Source organism: Augochlora pura, unplaced genomic scaffold, assembly GCF_028453695.1.
Source record: "Augochlora pura isolate Apur16 unplaced genomic scaffold, APUR_v2.2.1 APUR_unplaced_523, whole genome shotgun sequence".
Classification (NCBI taxonomy): domain Eukaryota; kingdom Metazoa; phylum Arthropoda; class Insecta; order Hymenoptera; family Halictidae; genus Augochlora; species Augochlora pura.
Genome location: NW_027585671.1, coordinates 148 through 6,515, shown reverse-complemented (window position 1 = coordinate 6,515; position 6,368 = coordinate 148). Strand labels below are relative to the sequence as shown.

The 6,368-nt window shown below is 44.6% G+C and overlaps 1 long non-coding RNA gene across 1 annotated transcript; it reads left to right on the top strand.

Moving 5' to 3' along the window:
- Window positions 1-6: 6 nt before the first annotated feature.
- Window positions 7-5,903, top strand: LOC144477918 (uncharacterized). The gene is made up of 3 exons (XR_013495292.1): window positions 7-2,770; window positions 3,512-3,627; window positions 3,939-5,903. It is a non-coding gene; the product is annotated as an uncharacterized LOC144477918 (long non-coding RNA).
- Window positions 5,904-6,368: the final 465 nt, after the last annotated feature.

Below are 6,368 nucleotides of genomic sequence, written 5' to 3'. Positions count from 1 at the left end.
CCAATGGATTCGTACGGCCGTCCATCTCGCTCGTTAATATTCCGTATCACGGCCAGGTAGACCGATTTGCGGGCAGGTGCGGTCCACGCTAATTACGCGCCGCGTCGCGTCGCCGATTTCCGTTCGTTTTTTAAGGGCCGGTTCGACTCGACGTTTCGTCGATTAACACGACGCTGGTTGTCGATGGTTGTTTAACGCGATCGCTGGTTTGTTTAATACTTTATTCGATGCTTGATGATTTTCTGAATGGCGAACGTTGTCCCATTTCTGAATCGCTGGAGAAACAGCGATAACTAAATAAATATGATAATAAAATATTTAGATATGATGCTGGAGAAATGTTTATACAGTCTCGATTATTCTTTGCTTTGTTTAATATCTTGTCTTAGATTTTTATTAGACAAAAGAGACGATTAAATTGGAGCTCGAATGTACAAGGTAACAATTTTATTTACAGTTCTATCTTGCGATGTATTTCACAGTTATATTAATCAACGCTTATTTGTCTCTAATAAATTACAACATAAAAAGGACACTTTATATTAACTATATACCAGCCGTAACTTCAAAATACTAACACTAAACCTAACATAATAATAATAAGTGAACAAGGTTCCAAATCTTTGCGACTCTGCCTCAAGTGTTTAAAATAAATCTCTAGAATAATTGACGCATCCCCAACCGAATAAATTAACATAACAGTATCATAAATAAAATGAGAGATCATAAATGAGTGTCACGCGTCGCATAGCATAAATTCCAAGAGATCCGCAACGAAACGATGACCCACATGCGAAGTTATCGCACCGCGCGCGAGCGTATTAACAGCTCGGCGAGCCGGTGCCAATGGTCGCTGCCAATTGTTGTAAACAATGGAGACCTGGACCTCCGTCAATATGCCGGGCACGAGAGGTACCCTACTCGACGCTCTCGTCGGACCTCGGTATCGGTGGGCGAAGGTAATCGTCGCGGTGACGTGCCGGTCACGGCGCGATCGTCGATGCCAAAGGACGTTTATCGGCGAGACCTCGTTTCGGAATATCCTCGAGGAGGCTCTCTCTCTCTCTTTCTCTCTCTCCCGCAATCCTCTCTCAGATCTTTCGACCGAGCTTTGGCAGCCGTTTCTAGCTAAACGGTCTCCGCTTCACGGCGATCGGCCGCGCGCTTTTTGGCAAGGACGCTCGCGGCGACGCGCCGCCCTTGTCTTTTCGCCTTTCGCCCGCGAAAATAACCGCGGAAGCTCGCCGTTAGCAAGCGGATTAATTTGGAGACGCTCGGATGATCGACGGCGATGCGCTGGGACATTGTTACATTGTTAGACAAATTGTTAAATATATTTTTATGAAATTGTTGGATATATTGGTAACTGGGATGTTGTTAGACAATTTGTTAATTGGAGAATTCTTAAATATATTGTTAACTGGGATATTATTAGACAAATTGTTAACTGGAGAATTCTTAAATATATTGTTAACTGGGATATTGTTAGACAAATTGTTAACCGGGAAATTCTTAAATATATTGTTAACTGGGGAATTCTTAAATATATTGTTCACTAGGATATTGTTAAATATATTGTTAACTAGGAGATTGTTAAATGAATTGTTAACTGGGATATTGTTAGACAAATTGTTAACCGGGAAATTCTTAAATATATTGTTCACTAGGATATTGTTAAATATATTGTCAACTAAGAGATAGTTAAATGAATTGTTAACTGGGATATTGTTAGACAAATTGTTAACCGGGAAATTCTTAAATATATCGTTAACCGGGCCATTGTTAAATATATTCTTAACGAGCAAGAATTTCGATCGATGTCGTGCTCGAATTAGCAGAACAAAACGAAATAAACCGCGCTAAGAATCCATTAAAATTATTAAACAACCGCTCGCTAACCATTAGAAACCCATAAAACACGCACAGCCCGAGGTATCAGTTCGCTTTTACTAGACCGCCTGGGAGAATCGTCGTTCACGCGACTCCGACGCTCCGTCGGATAATTATCCGCGGATCAGTGTAATGAAAACCGGTTGTCCCTTCTTTTTACGGCGGCGAAACGAACGACGAGCAGCCACCCGATCGCGTTTAATTCTGCTGTTACGATCGACGATCACCGAATAAAATCGCCCGGGTTTTATTAGCGGCGTCGTAAAGAGCGTCGCGACACGCCGACCGTGAAACTGTGCCAACGGGTAGAGAGAGAGTGAGAGAGAGAGAGAGGGAAAGACTGGGTTAACCGAAACCCTGTTAAAGCTGTGACGCGGCGGCGATGTTAATGATCGGCCGTGCTTAGCGCGCGAGTTTCGTGGAACCGGGCCACCGGGATAATTCGATCTCATAACGACAGGGAATTTTTAACCCTTTGCACTCGAATGGTGACTCTAAGGCACTACAAAAATTATTCTATTTCATTCCAAAATAATTTTGGCAACTACTCTATGGTCTACTCTATAGTCCATCTACTTAACAATTCGTCTAATCTACAGCCTATCTAATTAACAATTCGCCAAGTTGTTAAACAGCTGAATAAAGAATTTTAATTTATGCTCTTTGGCAACGCGGGGAGCACGCCGCTCGGTTTGGAACAAATCGACCCGGGATGTTGGCGGACAAGCGGCGGATCGCAGGAAGACAAGACGTCCGGCGTCGGGAGTTGAGCAACCGGAAATCAAGCTACCGAGAGAGGGGGGAGGAGAGGAGAGGAGAAGACGGAGCCGGAGAACAGGGGGCCCGCAGCCGGGGTCCGCAGGATTAATTCAATTAAACGGTAACGGAGATACATGCCGGCGACGGGCGACCGCAGCGCGCGGCTTCAGACCGGCAATTTTGCATGCTCGGGAGCGTGTCGGCTGCGACGCCGCGAGAATGCACACGCGGCTCGGCAATAATTACTGTAACGACCGTGGATCGGGTTTTCGCGGAAAGTGCCCCCGCGGATTCGACGGTTCCGCGTGCTCAATGGCGACGACCCGGCTTCCCTTGCTACGAACGGGGTATTACGTTGTTTAACCCTTTACGATGTAACAACGGGTCGGAGTCGTGACGAAGAATCCATACAAGCTCTACTAAATATTAATATTATTAACCCTTTGCACTCGAAACCATTGCAACTGTAATTTCAAAATAACTTTTCTGACGTATAACATTTCCATTTTATATGACAAAATGTGTTTCATGCGTATGACATTGAATATTGTAACTCGGGCAACGACAGTTATATTTTTAATAATTTTTGAAATCTAATTTTTACGTCGTTTTCAATTTTTCATCATTTAATAATTTTTAATCTTGGAACGTACTGTAACAATTTTATTGGTGCCTCAGAGTCACCACTCGAGTGCAAAGGGTTAACCCTTTTCTGACACGTAGCATCTCAATTTTATATGACAAATTATATTATGCAAAATATTATGAAATCTAATAAAATACTCCATCGTCGTTGTTTGAAGAAACGACGAAATTCTTTTTCAAAAGACAATGTTTTATTTCGATGTGCTTTTTATTACAGATTTAATGCGTAGTGTTTTGCTATGGTTCTAAACCCTGAACCGAGCGACAGTTAACAGACCGATGCCCGCGGTTTCGTACGCAGTTTACGCTAACGGACTCGACTGGAAACAAATGGTGGGTCAACAACCGTGAAACAATAATCGGCGGCCGGTATTTTTTTACTTTCCCTTGCGTTTAGAATCATGTATACTCTTTTAATGCCCGGCGATCATTATTGAAACCGAAAGCTTCCTTCCGTGTCGAATTGCGTACGCAGGAGGGCGGAACATGAATTATAGTATTTATCGAAATTAGTGATAATAACGTCTTTGTAAAATATTATTTCCGTTACGCTGAGGATCATCGAGCGAACTCTAATATTCTCCGGTTAAAGCGAGGCGAAGCTTTTTCGAAACCCTTTAACCAGGTTTACGTTTTTGTTTCAGGCATTTATGCACGCCAAGACCGCATAAAATCTGCATTCCATTAGGAAACAGCGGAGGCCATTATTGATTTTAGTCGCGGCGGACTAATCGAAATGCTGTTTCACGAAATGTGGATCATCGTCTTTCGCGCGAAGCTATTTTAAGTGTCGCGTGATTCTTTCAACTATTATATCACACGAAAATGTAACACCTTCACTTTCTAAATCCCCCCCCCCCCCCCCCCCCCCCCTCAAAAAAATAGTTTGCGCCACCATTTTAGCGATTACTGGTTTTATAGAAAATATATGAATTTATTGGACGAATTTCCAAAACCCCAAATATATAGTTTACGCTACAATTTTACGCTGACTTTATGCAAGATATATGAATTTGTTGAACAAATTTCGAGACCCTAAATATACAGTTTGCGCCGCCGATTTTCTTAACTTACCGCAGCAAACCAATTGGACAGCGAGAGAGTCGTCTCTCGAGTTGCGGCATCAATTCATATGGTAAGAGAGAGAGAGTCGCCTCTCTAAAGGGGTAATATTCATCCGTCTCCCTTAAAAATTCGCTGTCGGACCATCGCGTCCACCAAAACGGCGCCGACGAGGCTTCAAAGAGCAGCGACGAGCTTTACGCCTTTCCACGTCGCCGAACAAACGATTTTGCGAAATTTTCTCCCCGACCTCTGGCGACTTCGACCGACGATCTCCGACAGAAGTCGATCGATATCGATTCGCCGGTATTTCAGCGAGAGTTCCGAGCGGACCGTGGACGGTGACCGCGACGTTATCGCGGAACCGGTTTAATTCGTCGAGCGTTCGAGGTATCGATTAGTCGGCCGGTGCCCCGATTAATCACGGGAGCAAACATTGTCGCGGACGGCCGGAAATCACGTCGGAGAGGCGGTCCGCTGTCTCCGCGCGGCGACGGCACAGCGGAGCCGGATCCTGGATCAGAGCCCGATCCAGCAGGATCCATTCGACCGGCCCCAGTAATTAGTTAATGGACTATGAAAATCGATCGTGAGCGCGGGCCGCGCGAACACGCCGGATACGCAAACCCGCGGCCAATAAAATCGGCCCGCGAATATTCCGCTCGACACGCTCGCCGGGTTTCATCGAATCAGAATCATCGAGGATGATCGAGAAAAAGGGGCAACGCCGCGGTGGATATTACGCGGGACCATAACTGATACTATACTATCTGTCCGGAAATTATTTCATATTTACAGTTATAATCGCTTCGATTGCAAAGGGTCAAGTATAGTCGTCCAGTCCGTTAGAGCTCCTTGGGCGCGCGTCGAATATGTCGGGCAACCGATCGACGCAATCGCCGAAGTCGCGCTCTATCGATTCCGCCACCGAGAGAGACCGGCCCGACTCTGCGCTCCGTTGTAAATCGCGCCTTAAGCCCGGAGTAAATACACCGCGTGTACTGAATTACGACGATGTTACGTTTTACCGGGGGGGAGTGGGCCGATCGATGATCGTTCTCTTCTCCTCCTCCTCCCACGACTTCTAACGTCCGCTTTTAACACGCCACCCCCGCGGATCAATGGCCCATAAACAGTCTCATTTCCCTCGGTGCCCACCCCTGCGAACAGTTTTTCTGTAATCAGGCCGGGAAACCTGTCGCCGGCTGGAAAAAGCTCGCCTCGCAGCTTTGCAAAATTATCTCAATCTTTTTCTCTGAATATTAGAATTCAATGCATATTAGAATATAAGGAATTGAAAATAAAATATGGCGTTTTAAATTATTTTATTTTAGCGTAAATCTGTTTCTTTTGTAATTATTCATTAGTCCACTTGGATCGTGTTTTCCTTAACTGCGATTTGATTAAAAATTCTTCACTAATATTTATTAATTTCAATAAATTTGTTTTGTATAGGTGGAAGAAAACCGAATTGGTATTCGTAGTGTTGAAAATTTTTGGAAAGCGTAATAATATTTTGTGTGGATTTTTTATCATGTAATGCAATTCACTGGTTTGTTATATAGATTATAATAATAATGATAGTATTTTCTAGATTGCAATAGTAATATATTAAAGATTATATCTTAAACCATTGGTTTATTATAAAGATTATTATAGTAATGACTCCAATCTTTCATAAGCTCTGCCGGTTGCATTCACCGAAGATGCATTCCGCAGCAAAGCGACGCAGCTCTGCGAAATGCTGGAAACCCGGTCGCCCGAACACCGTCCGCCATCGACGAGCTCGACTCTCTCGAAGATCGTGTACAAGTGGGCATCTCGTGACACTTTTACCCGGCAAGAGCGTGCGCGGCGGACCCGCCAGCAATTTTCTATCATTCCCGGCTCATCTCGGCGTGTCTCTCCGCTTTCCCTTACTCCTTTCCCTCGACCACCCGGAGCGGGATTCATAAACGAGCCGCGACGAAGAGATGCTCCCCCGCCGATAATGTTCCACCCGGCTTGGTCAC